Source organism: Tamandua tetradactyla, chromosome 11 (genome assembly GCF_023851605.1).
Source record: "Tamandua tetradactyla isolate mTamTet1 chromosome 11, mTamTet1.pri, whole genome shotgun sequence".
Lineage (NCBI taxonomy): Eukaryota > Metazoa > Chordata > Mammalia > Pilosa > Myrmecophagidae > Tamandua > Tamandua tetradactyla.
This window is the reverse complement of record NC_135337.1, coordinates 23341335-23350452: the sequence shown is the minus strand read 5'-3', so window position 1 is coordinate 23350452 and position 9118 is coordinate 23341335. Positions and strand designations below refer to the sequence as shown.

At 38.3% G+C, this 9118-nt stretch overlaps 1 long non-coding RNA gene across 1 annotated transcript in view; it reads right to left on the bottom strand.

Moving 5' to 3' along the window:
• Window positions 1-540: 540 nt before the first annotated feature.
• LOC143649975 (uncharacterized) overlaps window positions 541-9118 on the bottom strand; it is a 31170-nt gene continuing 22592 nt past the window's right edge. Inside the window, exon 3 of the long non-coding RNA XR_013159276.1 lies at window positions 541-1006. This is a non-coding gene — a long non-coding RNA (uncharacterized LOC143649975). The remainder of the gene's footprint in view (window positions 1007-9118) is intronic.

Below are 9118 nucleotides of genomic sequence, written 5' to 3'. Positions count from 1 at the left end.
CTTATCAGCAGACAACTTAAATGTTAGGCAGTCAGATTTGCATGTTAGCTATTTAGAGGACATGACTGAAAAGCCTAACACCTGAGGACAAGGGGACCATAGAAATTTATAGCTCCTGGAAGAGGGTGGGATAATATCATCAGTCTTAGAGGAAGCTGAACTTGGGTGCAGCTACTCCCGCAGGTGGAGGGTAGTTCCTGCTCCTAGATGGCCCACTGAACATTCAGGTAACCAAGAGTGAGCCCTGTTCCTTGTGCCAGGGAATTCTCTATACCATTCAATAAATGACATTTATTGTTGAAGCATATTTCAGCAGACTTTGCTCACTTTGTTTCTTCAACATCCTGTTCAGTTTTAGAGAAAAGGAAGAAACAGAGGATATGGTTTCAAAGTGAAGAGTTATTATGAAACAAACCATAATGTTGGCACTTATCAACTAAAACAGCATAACTGATAGAGAACAATTCTAAATGTGACTTCTAATATATATAAAAAAAAGTATATACATAAATAACTTAATTTCAAAATGCTAACATGTTCCTTAAGGCTTTTTCTCTACTTCTAACAAAGATGAAAAAAAAAATAGAAGCAAAGTGTGGAGAACAGAGAGAAGGAAAAGCCCAATAAAGATTTTTTTCCCCTGAATTGTTTAGAATTTGTTTTAGTTTCCTAGTGCTAAAACAAATATCATACAATGGGTTGGCTTAACAACAGGAATATATTGGCCCTCGGTTTCAGAAGCAGGAAGGTTTGCTTCCAACTGAGTAGGTACTTTCTGGCTAGGCAGCAATTTTGGGGTAGGCTCCTTGACTTTTCCCTCAGATGTCAATGCACATGGTGGCATCTCCTTTCTCTTCCAGGTTCCACTGATTTCTAGCTTCAGGCTGCTCCCTGTAGTTCTCTTTTCTGTGCCCGACTTCCTTTGTGTTTAAGGACTTGAGCCATGTTGGATAAGGCCCACCCTCCTTCAGTGTGTGGGGGATGTGAGTCAACCCCCATTAGAGTTCTAGAATAAAAGAACAGAAGACCTATGTTAAGACACAGAAAATATAGCTACTGCTGGTAGATACGAAAGTTATGAGATCCAAAGTTTTTATAAAGTTGTGAAAAATCAAACAATAAAAGAGTTGAACATGACACAAAAACCTATCAAGTAATCTTGTTGGTGTATTTGATTTAAAAGATACTCTAAAGCTACTTAAAAATATGCATTATTGAAAATAATTTTCTTACATAATTCAATAGAAACAGAAGCACCTAAGTGCATCTCTGTTGTTGAGGAAGATGCCATGGGAAGATGATCTTCACATAAATAGAGAAAAAAAAATATGTCGAGGGACTTCCTGGAAGATGGCGGCTTAGTAAGACGCGCAGATCTTAGTTTCTTCTCCAGGACAGCTACTAGGGGAGTAGAAACGATACAGAAAGCGCCCAAAGCCACAACAGAGATAAAAAAGACAGCGTACCCCATCCTGGAACGGCTGGCTGGCTGAGAGAAGCAGCTCGGGTGAGATCGCCGAGGCGCGCGGGCCTCACCGGGCGGGGCGGGAAGTGGCCGGAGTTACTCCCTTCCCCCTTCCCGGGCCGGCTGGGAGAATTGGAGAGGCGGTCCCCTGAAACAAAGACGGCTGGCGCCCACACCACGCGCAGCCCCCGGACCAACTGAGAGAATTGGATCAGAAATCCCCAGGCCGCGGAGAACGGTGACGGGTGGGGGAGGCCCCTTCCAAACCCGTGACTCCCGGGGAACATGCACTCTCTCGGGTGGGCTGCTGCCGCTGGCGCCCTCCCGCCACGCTTGTCGCCCAGGGCTGACTAGGAAATTCGGACGGGCTCTTTCCTGGGCTGCGGCGACCAGCAACCCTCCCTGCGTTCGGACCCTGGGCCAGCTCAAGCCGCTTCGGCTAGCGAACCCCCTGGATGGCGAGAGTTTTCCAGAGTTTAAGGTCCCACAGCACCTTTTACTGGTGGGACCCGCAGACAAACGTGTGCCACGAGCGCCACCTACTGGGCAGGATAAGAAAAACAGAACCCAGAGATTTCACAGAAAAATCTTCCAAACTTGGATCCAATACCCAGGGAAATCTGTCTAAATGCGCAGACGCCAACAGAAGATAACGGATCACGCTCAAATAATTGAAAATATGGCCCAGTCAAAGGAACAAACCAATAGTTCAAATGAGATACAGGAGCTGAGACAACTAATGCTGAATATACGAACAGAAATGGAAAACCTCTTCAAAAACCAAATCAATAAATTGAGGGAGGACATGAAGAAGACATGGGCTGAACAAAAAGAAGAAATAGAAAATCTGAAAAAACAAATCACAGAACTTATGGGAGTGAAGGACAAAGTAGAAAAGATGGAAAAAACAATGGATACCTACAATGGTAGATTCAAAGAGACAGAAGCTACAATTAGTGAACTGGAGGATGGAACATCTGAATCCCAAAAAGAAACAGAAACTATAGGGAAAAGAATGGAAAAACTTGAGCAGGGGATCAGGGAACTGAATGACAATATGAAGCGCACAAATATACGTGTTGTGGGTGTCCCAGAAGGAGAAGAGAAGGGAAAAGGAGGAGAAAAACTAATGGAAGAAATTTTCACTGAAAATTTCCCAACTCTTATGAAAGACCTAAAATTACAGATCCAAGAAGTGCAGCGCACCCCAAAGAGATTAGACCCAAATAGGCATTCTCCAAGACACTTACTAGTTAGAATGTCAGAGGTCAAAGAGAAAGAGAGGATCTTGAAAGCAGCGAGAGAAAAACAATCCATCACATACAAGGGAAACCCAATAAGACTATGTGTAGATTTCTCAGCAGAAACCATGGAGGCTAGAAGACAGTGGGATGATATATTTAAATTACTAAAAGAGAAAAACTGCCAACCAAGACTCCTATATCCAGCAAAATTGTCCTTCAAAAATGAGGGAGAAATTAAAACATTCTCAGACAAAAAGTCACTCAGAGAATTTGTGACCAAGAGACCAGCTCTGCAAGAAATACTAAAGGGAGCACTAGAGTCAGAAACGAAAAGACAGAAGAGAGAGGTATGGAGAAGAGTGTAGAAAGAAGGAAAGTCAGATATGATATATATAATACAAAAGGCAAAATGGCAGAGGAAAATATTATCCAAACAGTAATAACACTAAAAGTTAATGGACTGAATTCCCCAATCAAAAGACATAGATTGGCAGAATGGATTAAAAAAAACAGGATCCTTCTATATGCTGTCTACAGGAAACACATCTTAGACCCAAAGATAAACATAGGTTGAAAGTGAAAGGTTGGGAAAAGATATTTCATGCAAATAACAACCAGAAAAGAGCAGGAGTGGCTATACTAATATCCAACAAGTTAGACTTCAAATGTAAAACAGTTAAAAGAGACAAAGAAGGACACTATATACTAATAAAAGGAACAATTAAACAAGAAGACATAACAATCATAAATATTTATGCACCGAACCAGAATGCCCCAAAATACGTGAGGAATACACTGCAAACCCTGAAAAGGGAAATAGACACAAATACCATAATAGTTGGAGACTTCAATTCACCACTCTCATCAATGGACAGAACATCTAGACAGAGGATCAATAAAGAAATAGAGAATCTGAATATTACTATAAACGAGCTAGACTTAACAGACATTTATAGGACATTACATCCCACAACAGCAGGATACACCTTTTTCTCAAGTGCTCATGGATCATTCTCAAAGATAGACCATATGCTGGGTCACAAAGCAAGTCTTAACAAATTTAAAAAGATTGAAATCATACACAACACTTTCTCGGATCATAAAGGAATGAAGTTGGAAATCAATAATAGGCGGAATGCCAGAAAATTCACAAATACCTGGAGGCTCAACAACACACTCTTAAACAACGAGTGGGTCAAAGAAGAAATTGCAAGAGAAATTAGTAAATACCTCGAGGCAAATGAAAATGAAAACACAACATATCAAAACTTATGGGATGCAGCAAAGGCAGTGCTAAGAGGGAAATTTATTGCCCTAAATGCCTATATCAGAAAAGAAGAAAAGGCAAAAATGCAGGAATTAACTATTCAATTGGAAGAACTGGAGAAAGAACAGCAAACTAATCCCAAAGCAAGCAAAAGGAAAGAAATAACAAAGATCAGAGCAGAAATAAATGAAATTGAAAATATGAAAACAGTAGAGAAAATCAATAAGACCAGAAGTTGGTTCTATGAGAAAATCAATAAGATTGATGGGCCCCTATCAAGATTGACAAAAAGAAGAAGAGAGAGGATGCAAATAAATAAGATCAGAAATGGAAGAGGAGGGCGGGCCGCGGTGGCTCAGCGGGCAAGAGTGCTTGCCTGCCATGCCGGAGGACCCCGGTTCGATTCCCAGCCCCAGCCCATGTAAAAAACAAACAAACAAACAAAAAATAATAAAATAAAAAAATACTTAAAAAAAAAAAAAAAAATGGAAGAGGAGACATAACTACTGACCTCACAGAAATAAAGGAGGTAATAACAGGATACTATGAACAACTTTACGCTAATAAATACAACAATTTAGATGAAATGGACAGGTTCCTGGAAAGACATGAACAACCAACTTTGACTCAAGAAGACATAGATGACCTCAACAAACCAATCACAAGTAAAGAAATTGAATTAGTCATTCGAAAGCTTCCTAAAAAGAAAAGTCCAGGACCAGATGGCTTCACATGTGAATTCTACCAAACGTTCCAGAAAGAATTAGTACCAATTCTCCTCAAACTCTTCAAAAAAATCGAAGTGGAGGGAAAACTGCCTAATTCATTCTATGAAGCCAACATCACCCTCATACCAAAACCAGGCAAAGATATTACAAAAAAAGAAAACTACAGACCAATCTCTCTAATGAATACAGATGCAAAAATCCTCAATAAAATTCTAGCAAATCGTATCCAACAACACATTAAAAGAATTATACATCATGACCAAGTAGGATTCATCCCAGGTATGCAAGGATGGTTCAACATAAGAAAATCAATTAATGTAATACACCATATCAACAAATCAAAGCAGAAAAATCACATGATCATCTCAATTGATGCAGAGAAGGCATTCGACAAGATTCAACATCCTTTCCTGTTGAAAACACTTCAAAAGATAGGAATACAAGGGAACTTCCTTAAAATGATAGAGGGAATATATGGAAAACCCACAGCTAATATCATCCTCAATGGGGAAGAATTGAAAACTTTCCCCCTAAGATCAGGAACAAGACAAGGATGTCCACTATCACCACTATTATTCAACATTGTGTTGGAGGTTCTAGCCAGAGCAATTAGACAAGAAAAAGAAATACAAGACATCAAAATTGGAAAGAAGTAAAACTATCACTGTTTGCAGACGATATGATACTATATGTAGAAAACCCGGAAAAATCCACAACAAAACTACTAGAGCTAATAAATGAGTACAGCAAAGTAGCAGGTTACAAGATCAACATTCAAAAATCTGTAGCATTTCTATACACTAGTAATGAACAAGCTGAGGGGGAAATCAAGAAACGAATCCCATTTACAATTGCAGATTGGAGTTGAAGGGATACAGACGGTGTAACGGGACTAGATACAAAAACTCAAAAATGGACAGCACAATAATACCTAATCGTAAAGTAATCATGTTAAAACACTGAATGAAGCTGCATCTGAGCTATAGGTTTTTGTTTTGTTTTGTTTTGTTTTGTTTTGATTTTACTATTATTACTTTTATTTTTTCTCTATATTAACATTCTATATCTTTTTCGGTTATGTTGCTAGTTCTTCTAAACCAATGCATATGTACTAAGAAATGATGATCATGCATCTATGTGATGATGTTAAGAATTAATGATTGCATATGTAGAATGGTATGATCTCTAAATGTTGGGTTAATTTCTTTTTTTCCGTTAATTAAAAAAAAAAAAAAAGAGAAGGGATAATTGGAGCTGAAGGGATACAGACTGTACAACGGGACTGGATATAAAAACTCAGAAATGGACAGCACAATACTACCCAATTGTAATGCAATTATGTTAAAACACTGAATGAAGCTGCATGTGAGGTATAGGTTTTTTGTTTTTTTTTTTTTTCTTCTTCTTTCTATTATTGTTTTAATTCTTATTCTGTTGTCTTTTTATTTCTTTTTCTAAATCGATGCAAATGTACTAAGAAATGATGAATATGCAACTATGTGATGTTATTAAGAATTACTGATTGTACATGTAGATTGGAATGATTTCTAATTGTTTTGTTAATTCTTTTTTTAATTAATAAAAAAAGAAAAAAAATATGTCCTCTGAAAGCTAGAGGGGATGCTTTGACTACAAAAACAAAAAGTTATCAAGGGGAAAGAGAGGAAAAATATGGAAACACACACACACAAAAATTTTTCTTCTCTAACGAAATAAAGGAAAGACAGGATAGGACACAGAAGACTGTTGGTTTAGAATAAGAAAAGCATCCAGCTGAATAGACTAGTTGATGTTCTACAGATTTCAGAAAAGTAGGAAGTGAAAATACCTAACATGGAAGTTTGGGAAGGCATGTATTTGAGGCACAAAGACATGACTCATATTTCACAGGCTTGAATGTGCTTCCAGATTATCTGGGAATTTTGCTAATTTGCAGACTGATTCAGTAGGTTTAGTGCTAGGCCATGCATTTCTATCAAGCTCACAGATGATGCCATACTACTGGTCTTTGGACCACACTTTAAATAGCAAAGTACTGGTGACTCCCAACTTAATTCAGCATCCAGAGAGCCAAATAGAAACTCTCCATATATTCATTCAGACATAGAAACTGGTGGCATGGAGAAATAGAGTTCCAAAGCTTTACATACCAGTTGTTAAGTTTTGACTTAATGGTCATCAAAATTATGAGACTGTCTGTGCTATTTTTCAGATAATCCTAGAAGCACTAATAAAATAGTATATATTCACCTAGCAATAGTCCATGCAAATACAGATGGGATTATTATAAAAAGCAATGGTGCAAGTAAATTCACTGTCCTCCTCCCCTACACGGGACATGATTTCCAGGGGTGTAAATATCCCTGGCAATATGGGACAGGCCTCCCGGGATGAGCCAGGACCCGGTATCATGGGATTGAGAAAGTCTTCTTGACCAAAAGGTAGGAGAGAAAAACAAAACAAAACAAACTTTCAGTGACTGAGAGGTTTCAGAGTCAAGAGGTTATTCTGGAGGTTTTTCTTATGCATTATATAAATATCACTTTTTAGTTTATGGAACATTGGAGTGGCTCAAGGGAAGTATCTGGAATTGTTGAACTGTGTTCCAAACGTCTTGATTCTTGAAGGCAATTGTATGATTATATAGCTTTTACAATGTGACCATATGATTATAAAAAAACTTGTTTCTGATGCTCCTTTTATTCAGGGTATGGACAGATAAATAAACAATAAGGAAAAACCAATCCATAAATAAATAATATAAGAGTAATAAAGGGTAAAAAAAAATTGGGTAGATTGAAATACTGGTGTCAATAAGAGGGCAGGGCAAGAGGTATGGTAGGTATGAGTTTTTTCTTTTTATTCATTTTTCTGGAGTGATGCAAGGGTTCTAAAAATGATCATGGTGAAGAATACACAACTACGTGATGATATTGTGAACCATTGACTGTATACTATGGATGGACTATATGCATGTGAAGATTTTGCAATAAAAATATTTTTTTAATATGCGTCATGACACTCCTAGTCACATGTTTGAAACCCCAGGAATCTCAACATGGCCCAGAAAAACTCTGCAAACAATATCATTGCTACACATCAAGGACTCAGCCACACCAAATTCACAGAGGAATAGTTGAAAATCCTCGTTGACACTTTCAACCAAAACCTTACCCGGGTTATGCTACCAAACAAAACCTTACATTAGAAATTAACATTGAAGTGTCTAGAATCCAGATTTGGTTTCAGAATTGAAGAGCTAGATACTCATTCCAGAGAACTGAACCTGAGCAGGCCTTAGAATCAAGCCAACCCCACAGACAAGAATCCCTCTGCAGAAATTCAAGTTAGAGAAGCAAGACAGTGCCATACCTCCTATACCTCTTCCCAATTATACCCTCTCATCAAGGCATTCAAGAAAAACCCTTACCCTGGAATCAATTCCAGGGAATGAGCTGGTAAAGAAATACGGGTTTCAGAGTCAAGACTCAAATTTTATCTTCAAAACTGAAGATCTTGATTCCATGTCCAGAGGAAAAGAGAACCTGGTGAGATCTTAGAACAAATACAAGACAAGGCACAAGTGCTCCAAGAAGAGAAAGTTCAAGGCACAGAAGGTACACAAAATATCATCAGCCTCAGTAGCAACTGCTTTATTTCTCTGGAGCCAGAATGAGGGGCATAGAAACAAATTCAGTGTATCTGATATCATCCTGAACCCCAAATCTTTCTCACTCTTCCTGGGAATGCACTCTTCCTCTGAGACTGCAGGTTGAGCATTCTGGAAATGGTAAGCAAGACTTCAGGAGGCAGAGACAGGCCCAAGAGGCACTCCACAGTGCTACTCACCCAGCCTGGATCTAGAGTTCAGCAGAGATTGAGGACAGCAAAAACAAAATGAATACATATCATTTTTAACCATCACCATAATCAATTCAGGCAAAAATCATCAGTGGATATAAAACTCTCAAAGTGATTGTTTAATGTAGAACAAGCTATGCATTGTCTCAAAGAATCAATCCACAGATTACTTATTAATTACAAAAGGAATATTGGCAAATTGGAATTTGAGAAACCTGCCAGACTCCACCTTAACCAAGTGCTCAAAATTTGCTTTACCAACAATAACACAGACTGAAGTGAGATGCCTCCTGATATGAAGCATCTAAGAAAGACGTAACATCCCTTCTGTGGTATTACTGCCAAAACTGTGCATGCTTAATTTATTGTAAAGAAACACCAGACAAGCAAAACTGACATTCTGCAAAGCAACAGACCTGTACTTTTCCACAATGGATTAAATAATTACAATAAAGATGGAGAGATAGCATGCTAACTCAGGAAGCCTCCTGAAGAATTATCTTCTAAATGTAGAATGTGCCAGCATTCTATATATAGAAGAATGGGGAATGGA